Consider the following 16,796-nt stretch of genomic DNA (forward strand, 5'->3'; position numbering starts at 1 on the left):
CTGCCATGAAGTCCAAGTAAGTCACAGCCAAGCCCTGCTTCCATGAAGCAGGGAAGTGTGTGAGTGTGGGGAAGGCAGGGGTGGGTGGCAAGGAAATGAGCTGTTTTTAAATCTACCGCAGTGCTGGAGAAAAGCGGGGAGAAAGTCCACATAGAAGGATCACATAAGCAAAGGTACAGAGATGAGCGTGAGTCTGGTGTGGAAGGACAGTCGGGAGGAAATGTACGACCCAGATCAGAATGGCAGGGTGGGCAGGGAGAGAGAGTGGAGATGCACCTGTGTGTGGCCACGGGGCTGGGGGCATAAGTGGGTGGCAAGCCAGCTAATGATCTTTTCCTTGGGCCCTTGCCCAAGAGTTCTGAAGTTATAAATTGGACGCTAGAGCATTCACTCCTGTTGGACCTCATCTCCGGAAAAATACGACAACTCACCGAGCTCCCTCCCCCTCCCAGGGTGTCCCCAGCCCTGAGCTCCTGCCGTTGCTTAAGCAGAGGACAGGCACACGCATGGGCAGTGCCACCCGGGCACTCAGACAGCACTATCACCTGGCTGGATCATGCTGATGGGCGCACTCTTGACTCCAAGCACCAGGGCCTGCGCCTGTATGTTCTAGTTTTTCTTGCAGTCTCTAAACAGCGGGAGCTCCATAGCCACGTGTGGAATAAATGGATGAATCGTAGACAGTGCAGAGAGAATCAGGCAGCACCGGTTCTGGAATAAAAAAAATAAAAAAACTGGAGAAAGTAGGTCAGCTTGGACCAGCCACAATCAAGATGGTCCTATTAATAGAAAATGCAAACATTATTTAGGGACAGGAGCGTGAAATGGGAAAGGGGAAGGACACTTGAAGGTGGATGGAGAGTCAGCCTTGTGTGAAAACACAGACTTGAGCAGAAATGAAATTCCCGGGGAGCCTGGCTGTTCCTAAAGAAATGTAGTTCCAGGTAATGGCCCTGGGGAAAGCTTCCATGGCAAATCAGCCGCCAGCCAGCCAGCCCCTGCGGAGCCCAGAAAGGTGCTGGGCTACGCAGACCCTGTGCTGTGGAGGAGGCGGCCCCGCCGTCACACCGTCCCAGGGCGGGGTTTGCCCTGCCTTGCAATGGGCTTCCTCCCACGAGAATGAATGCCTGCCCCTTGCCTCCTCCAGAAAGCCTTCGAGCATGGCTAACACCCTAACCCTGACTTAATCCCAAATAAAGCACACAAATTTCCCTTCATTGATAAATGACTTCATATGTTTCATTGAACTCTGGATCACAGCTTTTAAATCGGCTCTTGTGTATCCGTTTTATGCACAGATCAAAGTAGGAACCATGACTTTTCTTCCCCGTGGGCCTCTCCTCCAGGTTAGGCACATTCCTACTTTTATTAAATTCCCTTCCAACAGAATGCGGTATAGCTATGTGATGTTACAGATGAAGATCAGAGAAACAAATCAGAAATCCTGGGCCTGGTGGCTGTCCATGCAGGAACCTCCAACCCCTCCCTGAGTCCCATCCCTGTGTGCCAAGATCCACTAACATCAACATTTGGATGTCCGCACGGGGCAGCTGTGGTGCCATCTGACATGGGAAAAAGCCTGGCTGTCCTCAGTACTCAGGCCAAGCGGGGCTGGTGGAGGGAAGTGTCACTGCATAATGCTGACAAGTGAAACAGCCAGTCTAGATAATCCTCCTGAGTCAGAGAGGAAAATAACTAGTGTGATTGATTGTCCCAGGACACCTGAGGCTTGGGGCCCGGGACTAGCCGGGGAGCACGTGGAATATCCCTAGCGGGCAAGCAGGGACTTGGAAGGGGTAGGCAAGCCTCTGAGGTTAGAGGTCACCCGTAAGGGCGCACCCCATCTTCTGACTGGTTCTCCTGCCCCACTTAGGGCCCAATATGCTGGTCAGACGGACTCCTCAGGCCTCACCGGCAACCTGAGAAAGAGGAAGGCAGGGGGCTTCAAGCAGGTGTGCCGGCATGAAATGTAGTTCCTGCCTCAAACAAATTGGGGCCGGTCAAAAGCACTTCCACAAACCTTTACTAAAAGTTAAAGCCAGAAGTCACCTGAGCGATTGTCTTGTCCAATTCCTCATGCAAAAATAAAGAGACTGAGGCCAAAGACGGAGTCTTGACCCAAGGCCTTCAGCACCGTGATGGCAGAACTTGGCGGGAAAGCTGAGTCTCTTGGCTTCCCCTCTCAGCCACTTGTCACTGCTAATCCTACCTCTCATTTATTGAATTATTTCTTGGGTCCAAAACAATTGTGCTAGAATGATAATGAGCATCCTAGTCAGGTGAGAATGTGGAAATGTGTCGTTTATCTACTGCTGTGTAACAAACTAACCCACAACTTCATGGTCTAAGACAACAAGCGTTTACTATTCCACAGTGTCTGTGTGTCAGGAATCTGGGACCTCTTAGCTGGGCAGAGTTGGCTCAGGGTCTCTCGTGAGGTTATAGTCAAGATGGAGACGGAAGCTCCTTTTACTATCCTAACCTGCCCTTCCTAATCGGGGCCACATTGATAAAAGGTGCTCAAAACATGGCTGGCATTTCTTCCTCGGCCATTGGTTCCTCGCTGTCCTCAGCTGCCTCTCTGTCTCACCCAATACCTACCTCCCAGACAGAAGGGTAATTACCCGGCAACCAGTCCACCCTCAGAGGGTGCAGCACATCCCTGAACTCACCCTCCCTTGTCTGGGCCTTAGGCTTCTTAGTCCTCCCTGCAGTGGTGTGCTACCACGTGACTCTCTAGGAGCCTTTGCTGATGTTCATGGTGTGAATATTCCCACCAAGGCCAATTTCTTTTTTTTTTAAATTTATTTATTTTTTTAATTGTTTGAAGTATTACAAATAGTAGTACATATGTCTCTTTTTTTCCCCCATTGACCTCCCCCCCCCGCCTCCCCTTCCCCCCAGTACATGCCTTTACCTGCCCCCCCCCAGTGTCTTGTATCCATTGGTTATGCTTATATGCATGCGTACAAGTCCTTCAGTTGATCTCTTACAGCCCCCCCCGCAACCTCCCCTGCCTTCCCACTGTAGTTTGACAGTCTGTTCAATGCTTCTTTGCTTCTGTATCTATTTTTTCCCCTTTTCTTTCCTTTAAAAAATCTTGCCTCTGCAGACTAGAAATAAACATATAACAACAAAAAATGTTTGAGTCCCAATTTCAATGTCCAACAGTTCTGAGTTCCCGTTTCAATGTCAAACAGTTCCTTAAGTGTACATGTCAGCAATGATATCTGGATGGTGGGCACATGGTGGCAATGCAGGTCCAACCCTCTCTGGTTTGGTCCTAGGCAACCTGCTGCGACGCACAGCTGCTGACTGCTAGCGTGGCAAGGCGTCGTCAGCGTCTCCCATCTCTGGACTGTTTCTCCTCTTGTCTTCGTGGTTGGAGCAGACCTGTCAATTCCTCTCTGTTGCAGGAATCCACATGGTCTTGGAGTTGTTTTCTGAAAATATACAAACATATTCTCGACCAAAAGTTAATAAAGGAATCTTTTCTATATAATTGATTTGGGATCCTTTTTATTTTTGACCAAGGCCAATTTCAAGCTACCAAAGGCTAGACAACCAGTGCATAAAAGTCCTGAATATTTAACCATCAGTTTCATGAAGGCAGCTCCGGCACACCTTGACCCAACCTGCTCTGAAGTTCCCACACCTAGATGGTACAGTAGGGGCTTCTGAGAGCGGACACCTTTCCCACCACTGGGTCAGGGCAGGATGCACCCTCCTTACTCCCAGCACCCACCTCCAGGCCGAAACAACCTGAAGTTAGTGCAACTGAAAATTTTTATTTCCTTTCCCTACACCCAGAGATGGAGAGAACAAGCTCCCACCAGTAGGAGATAGAGAGAGATAGCCATAGACTTGAGATAGAGATGGAGGTAGAGACAGAAGTAGAGATAGAGGTAGAGATAGGAAGAGTTCCCCCATGTCTCATACATGTGGCAACCTAATCAGTTGGAAAATAGATATATAATAATTATAATTATCATATTAGATTAAAGATTATACATAGGCCTGGTAGAAGCATCTAGGTTATACTCCCCACCTGTGAGACTGTTATGCTGGACCCAGCATCCCCATAAGGAGTGCTCGGCATTCTCTCCTGTTCAGGGCTCCCTCTCCCCAGGCCATTAGCAGGCAGCCAGCACTCTGAGCAGCCGCTGACACCTAAGGAACAGTTGCCGGTGGGCCAACCGTTTGTTTGCTTTTCCACAGTATGAAGGTTGAGTTGAGTCATTTTGCACCCAATTACTTTGCAGTAAATTTGCCGGATGGTTCTTGTCCTGCAGTATTGATCCAGCATCTCACCTTGAGCTTGTTTATTGACACATCAAATTCAGAAGTCAGACCCGCTCAATTGACCACTTCCCAATTAGGGCATTTATATGATGTCACCGAGGCTCCTTGTCATGTCCCGATGAGAGCCATTTGTCCCCTAGCCACCGCCACCACCCAATCGCCTGCAACCAAGCTGCCATTTTTCTCTGACCTTTCCAGAGACAGATGGCAGTCCATAAAATACATCATTAGCAACGTGTCATTTTATCTCACCGCCATTTCTTTATGTGAAAGGTGCTTCGTTCAACAAAAGCTTCTGCAGCCGAGTTCTCCCCGGAGAGAAGCTTACAGTGCTTCTTGGCTGGAGTCAGGGATGATGGAGACAAATGCCTCCTTTTTCACCAGGGGGATGCCCCTTGGCCCTGTTCAGAAAGGATGACTTTGGGCAGTGACACAGAGCAGACTACCAGGACGGGAGAGTTGAGATGACGGCAAAGTGTCAAAAACGCAACCAGATATCAAAAGACAGTGTCATATGGTGATGGAAGGAGACTTAACTTTGGGTGATGAACATACAATGCGATATACAGATGTTGTATTATAGAAGTGTACACTTGAGACCTATTTTATTAACTAATGTCACCCCAATAAGTTCCATAATTTTTTTAAAAGACAGCATCCCATGTGTTAGGATGCACTCACACCCAGACAGTCAGCATTTCCTCAGTCAGCTCCTAACTGTCCTCCCTTAATGCCCTGTGTGTGTGGTGGGGGTGGAGAGGACTGTGAAGAGCAGAACGCCATGGAATGTATGCTCCCAGCACTGAACTTGAGGTCAGGAGAATCCAGCCCTTCACCTAGCAAGGTGGCATTATCACCGCATTTCAGGGACAAGCTCACAAGTAGGGGGGCAGTGGGTGAATGCAGGCTTTCTATGTCCTGCTATAAGGTTAAGAGCTGGACCAGTGGTTCCCAACCTTTTTTTGGCCATGCCCCACCTAAGCATCTCTAAAATACAGATGCTCCCTCCTCGTGACATATAATTCTTATTATTCAAAAAGTGAACTCCTATTCATGTGGAGGAAGCCTAAAAGGCCATTTATTGGTCTAAATAAGCTTCCAAAGAACATGGCATCCATGAAAGAGGAAAATAAAAGAACAAAAGAACTGAGGAAGAAATCACTAAGAAATTGTTAAAAAAAATAATAATAATATGAAGTGATATAAAAAATAGCAAATAAAGTTTCAAAACATAATAGAGAACTGAAATGCATAAATATGTCACAATATATATTTATATATTGTACATGAGGCCCCTAGGACCATAAGAAATGCAAAAAAGTACTGTTAATAACTCATTCTCGAATTGCCCCCTTAAAAATCAAATTGCCCCCATGTGGGGCGTGTGCCCCACATTGGGAACCACTGAGCTAGACTGTAAGCTCCCCAAGAGCAGGCACTAAGACTGAAATTTGCTCACCACTGTATTCCTGGGACTACTGTGTCTGTCACAGAGAAGGCCCACCCCTAAATACTTGTTGTATGTTGACTAAGAGAAGTCCAACTCAAAATAGATTGGTGCATATTAAACAGAAATACTAAATATATATTTTTACCACCAGCATTGGTAATTTACATGAAATTTTGGAGGTAATTCTCATAACATGGATAAGAAACAGGAGGGTCTGAGACACTCCTGCTAGTGGGAAGCAGAGCCAGGCCTGGAGCCCAGGTCTCCCGACTCCAGCTCCAGAACCCTCTTAGCCACCTTGTTTAGGGTCACATGAGTGTGGTATAAGATGGAGCCTCCCCACTCTTTTCAAGGAGGATAGAGCATGAGACTGTGAATGATACTGAGGTAAAGGGGTGTGGTTCCCTATAGGCCAGAGATATCTAATCTGGGGACCCTGCCTGACAGCCCTGGAGGGCTGAGGGGATCAATAGCTCAGCAACCCGTAACACATTCCGTTACTATTAATTTTCACCCCTAACATTACCATCCATAGCACCTGGTCAATAAAACTACCGCCTCCTTATGGAAACATAGCCAAATTGCAGGATATTCTTCTTGAGGGGTAACAGGTCACTTTTGTTAGAGTGTCCTAGGGTAAAACAGTCATTGGTGAACCCCTTAACACGGAAAAAGTTGTCTGGAGACTAGACTCGAGACCAAAAATGGAAAGCATCAAAAACCAAGCTTTGCCAGTGTCCCAGATTAGGGTGGGACAGGCCCAGGCTTCATAACAGGGAATCAAAGTCGGCCAGCCATTGATCTTGGGTTGGGCCTTGAATATGACAACTCAACAAGAAAGTGGCTGTCTTGCTGGCTGATTTATAAAACCCCAAAGGAAAATCCTTAGGGCAGAATCCTTGGCCCACCCCTCACCAAGCAGCCTGCATCCCATCAGCAGCAAGGCCAGGCCCCTGGGCAGGCAGGCATGTTGGATGGAGTCTGCACTGCAGGTCCGAGCCCCTCCTGACCCATGGCAGCCAAGGCGAAGATGAACTGCCCTGGGCACTTGTCCCTGGTGGAGGATTAATGTTTACACTAGAGCAGGCGGCTCTGCATGGGGACTTCCTGCACCTCCTGTCAAAGGCTCCCCCAACTGCTGCCCTGGCTTCACTTAGACTCCAGCTCTCCATCTTCTCTTGGCTGTTGCTCTGCCTGCCCGCCTGTCTGTCTGTCTCCTTTTCCCTAATGTCAGGAGACAAATTCAACCCCAAGCTCTGATTTTGATCCATTCACATGCTAAGATTTCAGAACTATTTCTATGCCACCAATTTTTTTGGCATGTATTCCCTGAAGTCTCTGTTCTTTAGCAAAGACAATGCCTTTCATTACACTGTGTGAAATAAGACTCAAAATGCAAATAGCAAATACATGCGTGCACACACATGGTGTGCATACACACAGTGTACATATGTGCACATGAACACATATGGCACACACACATTAGACCAGGAGTCAGCAGGTCTGGCCTCCCCTCCTCATCTGCCATTGACTTCTGTATAAAATGGGGGGGATACACATCGCCTCTCTGGCTTCAGTCTCCTTCTCTGCAAAGTGAGGGGGTGGAAGTGAATCACATGACCTCAGTCATCCCTCCATGATTCTCTATAAAGTCATGCTAAGATGCAAGCTAACTGATAGAGGGTGTTTTCTTGAATCGGGATTTCATAAAATAGTAGAGATGGTACACAGGGCAGTGGGCAACCAAAGGAGGGCGGGAGTCCATGGAGGGGGAAGCAGACCCAGACAGGGACAAGAGGCACCAACTTCCCTTCTGCTCAAGGCTGACGCTGGCTTCTGGGTACCTGTAATATTCATCTCCTCGTGGAATGCCATGTCAGATCCTCCCCTTGCCTCCTCTTATAGCAAACGTCCCATGAGGCCCCACTATGTGCAAACCACTGTGCCAGGTGTCAGGCAGGGCTGCCTTTGCTCCAGCTCCTCCCCTGGTTTGGAATGTCTCCCACCCACCCCCCGCCCCCATCTCTCCACAGAGAAGTGGAGGCTCTAGGCAGCTATTGTCAGATTCAGAGCAGGAAGGAATATCTTACCAGCCAGGTAGGATAGCACAGTGGTTAAGAACAAGGCTTTGATGCCATACAGCCCTAGGCTTTAAACTCCAACTCTCTTCCTTGGGCACATTATGTAATCTCTAGGCCTCAGTTTTCTCATCCATAAAATGGGAATTATAATAGTAACAATCCCATAGGATTATTGTGAGAAATAAGTAAAATAATTCAGACATGGCAAAGACTGTCAGTGCCTACCTAATATCTAGTTTGTCCTTCCTTTCTAATAGAATCCCCATTTTGTTGCGGGTCCATCAAACCCAGCTAAATAAACTACATTTCCAAGCCTCCCTATAGCCAAGGATTGCTAGAAAATACAGTTCTGTCTAGTGAGATATAAGTGGAAGCCCCATGGGGAGTTCTGGGAAATGCTTGCTTGCCTCATAGAGGTGCCCCCCTTTATACTACCCCTGTCCTTCCTCCTGTTGATAATACAGGTGAAGGCCGGAGCTGCAGCCATGTTGCAGTCATGAGGCCAAGGAAATCACAGAGACCACAGGTTGTTAGCCATCTGCACCCAGACTTCTGCTTTATAACCACTGTTTCGTTTCAGTCGCTCTTATTTGGCTTTTCCATTGCAGTACCTGAGCCTAATTCCCGGTTGGCACAAGTGTTTAGCTCAGTGCCGTGCACAGAATAAGCACGTAACACCTCATTTCCACTCTATGGACAGATCCCCATTGGCCCATTGCAGGGTGCCTTGTGCAGCGAGAGACACCAGACAGGACCTCAGCATGACATAGCAGTTCTCAGACTCCCCCACTTTCCAGCTGCGGGGCTTCAATGAGTCCTTTGGCCTCCCCAGCCTTTAGTTCCTCCTTTGGGGTTTGGACCAGGTGTATGAAGTTCCTTCCAACTCTGGCCATCCGTAGATCCCTGGCAGTCTTCTAGGACATCCATGTCCACATCTGGCCCCTCATGTTGTACCTTTCCGGACAGCCCCCAGGCCCTCCTCCAATCCCTCCACTCCTGCCACAGCCCCCAGCAAGCTTTCTGAGAGCCTGAGAGTTTTCCATACAAAGGAACTGTTGAAATCATAGGCCATGCTGCCCTAGTTAACTTTGCCACCAGTTTAAATATGAAAGAACACTAAGAGTAATAAAGCCTAACTGAATCAATAAGCCACTAAATAATTTTGGTAACATTTCACGTTAAGGTAGCATGAATACTTTATTAAGAGCTGACAAGTAAATTTCCCTTTTTTCTTAAATTGTGCTGGGTGTGCGGAGGCATGGATAATTGCTGGAGCCGCTGCTCCAAAGTGCTTCCCACAAGTTGTAACGTCATCTATTAACTAGTTCACAATCATTCCGACAGGTCTCTGTGCTTCTTGGAACAATTTGCCAAGCAACTTTGAGGAATCATTTATTTATCATTATTAAAGTATTTATAAATGCTACTTTAATTTAGCCCTGTTCCCTTTGCTTACCCACAGCATAGTGTCCAAAAATAAGAATGCTTAGGGTGGGACTTCTACTTAGCTTCTTCATGGTATTTTAACTGAAAGAGCACTGTTGGGGTGTATGGCCTCTGTGAGCCCACAGTATAACTCATCCCCATGCTCCCAGAGGCTTGAGCTTCAGGGTTCCTCTACCTGCCTACCTGGCCTGGTGCTGAGTGTGTGTTGGCTAAGTGAGAATACCTAGAACAGGGGAGGAAAAAAACTGATATATATTAAAGGCCCAACCTTTTTTCCAGGTACCCTAGCAAATAGTTATTGGATGTTGTACCAGACACTGTTCTAGGAAATTTTCATCTATTATCTCATTTAATTTTGTCAATAATAATATCTAACACTTACATAGCACGTTTAAGATGACAGGCTATTCTCTAAGTATTTTATCTATATTAATTCACTTAATCCTCAAACAGCCCAACAGATGGGAACTATCAAGATTCTCATTTGAAATATGTTGGAACATAGGCACAGAGAGGTTGAGTGAATTGCCCAAGGACACACAGCTAGGAAATGACAGAGCTGAGATTCAGATACAGGTTGTCTGGTTTCAGAGTCCACACCCTTCCTTAACCATCATCTTTCCTCTTGACAACCAGATGAGATAGGCACTATTTTGATCCCATTTTTCAGAATAGGAAACTACAGAAGGTAAGTGATTTTTTCAAATTCAGAAAACTAGTGAGTAACAGAACAAGAATTTATACTCTGATGCCCTTGGCTCTGCTCTTCACCAACACCCATAATGCTTTATACATAATCTCACCAACTCCATAAGTTAGACACCACTATTTCCATTTCACAGATGAGAAAACTATATAATTTGCCCAATGATTGCATGATTATTAAGTGTCAGAGCTGGGATTCAGACCAGTTCTACCTGGCTCCTTCAGTCATACCATGATAGCAAGAGAAGAGGAATACCTTCACTTTCAGGAATCTCTGGTTGAGGCCCATACTCCATTTTTTTCATCCTTTTCACTCAAATTCAAATGCCAGTCCAAGTGCTCAGAACTCTGCCAGCTTCTGACATGTCTGTGCTGACAGAGGGGAAGAATACAAGGGAGGCCTCTGGGATGCTGTGGGGAGTATGGAGCAGGGACCAGGACACTCAAACTCAGGATTTTCTCTATGTGACCCCCTTAATGCAGGTATACCTGCCATGTCCCCCAGACTCAGTCGCTATCATAGTCCCACTTTCTCCAGCACCTTGGCCAGAAGGAAGAGAACATCTTTGGGTTGACATTTTAGCTGGAAAATAAGTAATTAGGTTAACATTCAGACCAACAGGAGTCTGAGGCCACAGAACCCCAGAAGACTGGAGCATCTTCTCAGGAACTCTTGAGGCCTTCAGATTATTTAATGAAGTCCAGACTGAAGTCAGAAAATGCACACGGAGTCTCTTTCTGCTTTTAATCTTTATGTTTCAAGGAGAACTGGCTTGAATAAGGAATTACCCTAAATATATTAAAATTTAGTCCTGAAGCAAGCATGCTTTCAAGAGCAAGAGTGTACACTGAGTGGCCAGATTATTATGATCTCTGAAAGCATAATAATCTAGCCACTCAGTGTTATCCTATATAATAAAAGGCTAATATGCAAATTGTCCCCTCGACCAGGAGTTCGACCAGCAGGCAGGCTGGCCAACCACCCATGTCCCCTCCCCCTGGCCAGGCTGGCTGGACCCCACCCATGCATGAATTCATGCACCAGGCCTCTAATATATATATTAGAGATCATAATAATCTGGCCACTCATTGTATTACTGACACTCTCAAGATGAGCAGAGTTGACCTTTGAGTGTGGCACTTACCTGAGAAGTGACTTTGGTGCACCCTGATTGCACAGGAGAGGAGGGGGAAGGGGAAAAGAAGATCTTAGGAACTTGACTTCAGAGCTGGATTCTTTCTCAGAAGAAAGTTGCCAATATTAACAATAAAACATTCAGCCAAATACAAAACCAATGGACAGTCCTTAGAGTCCAAAACAAGATGTTTTTGTGAGCTACTAAAAAATTAAGAGTTGCCAGCGACATGGAAACTCTTGATGTGTCCTGGATGTAGAACTAATGGTGGAAGTTCAAGAAGTCAAGGAGGCCATGAATGAGATGTTTGGACACAAAGTCTTTTCGAATTTCTGAAGTCATTATGCATCACTGCACTTAAATGGCTGCTTAGATCTAGTATAGACTAGACATTTATCCCATGGAAAGTACTGTGAAGGGGTAAATCTGTCTCCTCAACCCATTTCTTTTATTATCATTTTTTAAGTTACAGTTGACATTCAATATTACATTAGTTTCAGGTGAACAACATAGTGGTTAGACATTTATATAACTTACGAAGTGATCACCTCAAAAAGTCTACCACTGATCTGACACTATGCATAGTTATTACAATATTATCTATAATAATAAAAGCATAATATGCAAATTGACTGAATGGCCGAACAGTGGAACGACCGTCCAGACGACCTTCCAGATGAAGCCGCAGCTGTAAGGGCCGAGACAGCTGCTGGGACTGCGAAGGCCTACTCTTGCATGAATTTCATGCATCAGGCCTCTAGTCCTATATAATAAAAGGCTAATATGCAAGTCAACCAAATGGCAGAATGACTGGTCACTATGACATACACTGACCAACAGGGGGCAGACGCTCAACACAGGAGCTGCCCCTGTTGGTCAGTGCACTCCCACAGGGGGAGCGCCGCTCTGCCAGAAGCTGGGCTCATAGCTGGCGAGCGCAGTGGTGGTGGCGGGGGCTTCTCTATAGCAGCACTAAGGATCTCCGACTGCCGGCTCAGGCCCACTCCCCACAGCAGGGAGTGGGCCTAAGCTGGCAGTAGGACATCCCCCGAGGGCTCCCAGACTACAAGAGGGCACAAGCTGGTCTGAGGGACCCCCCTCCTTTGAGTGCACAAATTTCATGCACCGGGCCTCTAGTCTATGTAATAAAAGCCTAAGTGACCTTTACGGCAGAACGACCAGAATGACCGGTTGCTATGATGCACACTGACCACCAGGGGGCAGACGCTCAATGCAGGAGCTGCCCCCTGTTGGTCAGTGCGCTCCCACAGGGGGAGTGCCACTCAGCCAGAAGCCAGGCTTGTGGCTGGCAAGTGCAGCAGTGGTGGCGGGAGCCTCTCTGCAGCAGCACTAAGGATGTCCGACTGCCGACGTAGGCCCGATCAGGCCTAAACTGGCAGGCAGACATCACCCGAGGGGTCACAGACTGCGAGAGGGCACAGGCCGGGCTGAGGGACACCCCCCACCCCAGTGCACAAATTTCATGCACCGGGCCTCTAGTTTACTACATATTTCCTATGCTGTCCTTAACATCCCCATAACTGTTTTTATAACTGGTAATTTGTACATCTTAATCCCTTCACCTATTTCACCCATCCCTCATACCTCCTCCCATCTGGCAGCCATCAAAATGTTTTCTGTATCTATGAGTTTGTTTCTGTCTTGTTTGTTCATTTATTTGTTTTGTAGGTTCCACATATAAGTAAAATTATATGGTATTTGTTTCTCTGTTTAATAAGCATGACCTAGATGTACCAAGGCCTCATGCTACAGACAAGGACTGAAGTAGGAAAATGTCCTGAGACGTGAACAATACATGGTCCTGTCCCCAAGGAGCTCCAGCCTAGTAAGAGACAGTGTATTATACATATAGTAGTCCCCCCCATCTGCAGACTCAATTGCCCACAGCCAACCACAATCTGAAAATATTAAGTTGAAAATTTCAGAAATAAACAATTTATAAGTTTTAAATTTCACACTGTTCTGAGTGGTATGGTGAAATCTAGCTTTGTCTCACCCAGGATATAAATCATCCTTTGCCCAGCATATCCATGCTATATAGACCACCAGCCCATTAGTCACTTAGCAATCTCAACTATCAAGTCATTTACTGGAAAGAGAGAGAGAGAGAGAGACAGAGAGAGAGACAGAGAGAGAGACAGAGAGAGACAGAGACAGAGAGAGAGAGGATGAGAGACAGACAGAGAGAGAGAGACCACAGTCACATAATTTTTATTGCAGTGTATTGTATAATTGTTCTGTCTTATTAGTTACTGTTGTTAATCTCTTACTGTACCTAATTTATAACTTAATCATAGTTATGCATGTATAGGAACAAACGGTATATACAGGGTTTGGTATTATCCACAGTTTCAGGATCTGCAGGAGGTCTTGGAGCATATCCCTGGGATAAGGGGGACTACTGCAGATGGAAACTGGGAAGTTTTATTACAGCTCAGAAATACACACCCTAATCCCCCTGCAGCCAAGGCTGTTCTGGGAGCTAGGGAGATGCCCTGATCCTAAGCTCAAGTTATTTGATGCTATTTGGACAGAGGAGACTGGGTGCCACAATTCACACAGTGGTTCCCAACCCCAAGCCCCTGCTTCTCAGGGTCACAGGCTCAGCCCTCAAGTCCCTTAGATTGAGCAGCTGGCGGTGCCTGTCACTTTCACATGCCAGCATCATTTCCTGCATCCACACAAATAAAAGTGGACAGCAAGCCCGTGCCATCTTGTTTGCTGCTAGTGGATTTATGACATGTCAAGTTTAAATAGCACGTGCAAGGCTTACAACGGAGGCAACACAGAAATTCATTTTTCAAGCCCATCAAGGCTCTGAACGCCCCCACCCCCCCTGCTGGGGCCAAGAGAACAATTTCATGAAATTCTGATGCTGGGAAAAGGCCTCCCCAGATTTCCACATCCAATTCCGCTTCTGTCTCTATCTTTTTTCTTTTTCCCTCAAGTCTCAAAAAATACCAAAATAGCACAAATGCCATTTTACCGGTACCTGGTAGATCCCAATTAACCTTTATGCAAGTTTGCTTCTGCTGTGCATAAGCCCTGACCTTATTTCTGGGGCTGAATTATTAATCCCTTACAAACAAACCACTGGCACACCGCACTCTGCCTTCTTGCGGCCCGCTGACGTGGGCAGCTCTAATTTAGGCCCGCTCCGCCCACCTTTTGTGCTTTTCTTTATCTGGATGGAGAACCTTTTTCCCTGTCTTCCCTCCCCCCACCAGCAAATTAAACTGCTCAGTTGCCCCCAGCTTTTCCCAATAATGGAGGCAACTTGGACTTGACCCATTAAAGGAGGGGGCCCAGAACGACTTGCCACAGTACCCAGCAAGTCTCATTTTGATCATTGATTGGTGAAACAAGCATCTGGGTTGCAAAGCAGCCTTGGTCAGGTTTCCATTTTGCAGCAAACCCCCCAATTAAACATCGCCTCCAGGGGATCATTCTTTTGCAAATAATATGAGCTGGGCTATTTTTGTTTTTGTCAGGCGTACTGTCACTCCCGGCTCGTGTCTCATATGTTATTCTGGCTGCATGAGAAAGGCCCATAATAATAGCACTGGCAGCAGAAATGATGACAAGAAGGGGCATGTCAATTTACAGTCATGAAACAAGGTGAAAACCACACTCCTCAACAAAAAAATTGAAGCCCATTTGAGACGATAGAAAATTACAAAGTGAAGTCCCTAAGCCATCATGACATGGCAGGCAGTCTTGGGGGTGCCATGTGAGGCTGTGGTCAAGCCTGAGTTAGGCTAGAATCCCCTAGGAAGCAGGGGCTTTGAACTCTTAAAAATTAACAAAGGTGATTCAGCAGCCTAATTATTTATGCTCGAGTCTAGTGAATTGTGGACAGATACCTTACATCTCGGCCTTTGCCCAGGATGTCACTTTGGAGTATTGCACCCTTCTCTACCGTTGCCAAACAGATCACTCCTCCTCATCCTTAAAGACTCACTCAAATGTCTCCTCTTCCAGGAAGCCATCCTGATTTCTGGCCAGATTCTATCCCCCTCCAGTCTGCCATCGTATGGTGTTTAAATAGCAAAGTCTTAAAAGTGTTGCTTGGCTTTTCAGTCTCTCCCACTATATTCCTTAAGGACAGAGAATACACATTACTCCTCTTTTAGTCTCCAGCATCAGAGTGCCTAGCACATACTAGGTGCTTGGGAAATATTTAATGAATGAAACCTATACGAGATGAAACAAAGAGCTGGATTTAAAAGGACTGATTATTCTGGAATTAATCTGTTAAATTCCGTGACATTTATTCAGTGTGGCCTTCCTAAGTGCCTATCAGATATGCAGCTTTGTGTTAAGTATGTAAAGATGAAAGGACAGAATCCCAGCTTTCAAGAAACTTATCATCAGATTTGTACATTTCTATATGAGAATGGTAGAAAATAGTCCAAGGCAAATAAGTGTAGCACAGTAGGATGGTTGCGCTGGCACGCCAGATTGGGAGTTAAGAAAACATATTCCCTGTCACAATCCCACCACTGAGTCATTAGGTGACCTTGGACAAGTCACTCCACCTCCTGGACCTGTGGGAGGCCACCCACTGCCAATACTATCATGAGAGTGCACCAAGGAATGCGGAAGGCCGATGGACCTTGGGCATTGGCAGGGCTAATGCTAAGCACCATTGTTCGGGTTGAGATAGCAGTGGCTCGAAGCAATTTCCTGATCTAATAGCCTCAAAGTAAATGTTTACTGAACCTTACTGATCTTTACTGATCATTATTGACCTTAGAGATGGTCTGTCTGCTACCTGTTTGCCATGCTTTACTGAGGGCAAGATGTGTATCTGAAGCTGAATAAAAAGCGGACAAGGCCAGGCTTCAGTGTGCCTCTCCAAGAGAGAGGTCTCCACCTGGCCCCCCATGCCTTCTAAATTCATATTTCTTGCATAGTATTTTCATTTGTGTGTCGGCCCCTCCTTCAGATCCTGAACCCTAGCCATGCAAGTTGTGGCATGGGCCTACTTCAGTTTTGTCATCAGTAACATCAAAGAGTTGAAATGATACTGGGACAGTTGCTAGTCACATGGAAGAAAATAAAATGTCTGCCTCATAACATACAGAAAACTAACTTTCATGTGGATGAATGACCTAAACATAAAATAGCGAAACTCCAAAATTTTAAAAAACTGTAGAAATATAGCTGTATGTCATCCGTTCAGACAAATTTCCTTAACAAAACGTGAAGAGCAAAAGCTGTAAAGGAACTCGCTGACAAATGGGCCTACCTTAAAACACACACACGCCCTAATCAAAGTGAAAAATGATGCCACAACCGGGAAGAACGTGTCTACAACCGTCATGATGGAAAATATGAGTAGTCACAACGTCTAAAGAGCTTCCACAAATCTACTGGAAAACCAAAGACAACCTAGTAGAAAGATGGTCAAAGTAGATGAAACCTAATTCACAAAAGAGGAGGATGACTGATAAACTGGTGAGCTGCTCTGTCTCACTAAAAATCAGAGAAATGCCAGTTAAAAATGACAGTGAGATTCTAATTTGTACCCATCTGATTGGAAATGACTGAGACTCCTGATAAAACCTAGTTTTGTCAAAGATGTGTTGCCATGGGGGCACACACATGCCGCAGAGAGAAATGTACGTTGGTACAGCAGCTTTGGAGGGCAAC

Source organism: Plecotus auritus, assembly GCF_963455305.1.
Source record: "Plecotus auritus genome assembly, chromosome: 8".
Taxonomy (NCBI): domain Eukaryota; kingdom Metazoa; phylum Chordata; class Mammalia; order Chiroptera; family Vespertilionidae; genus Plecotus; species Plecotus auritus.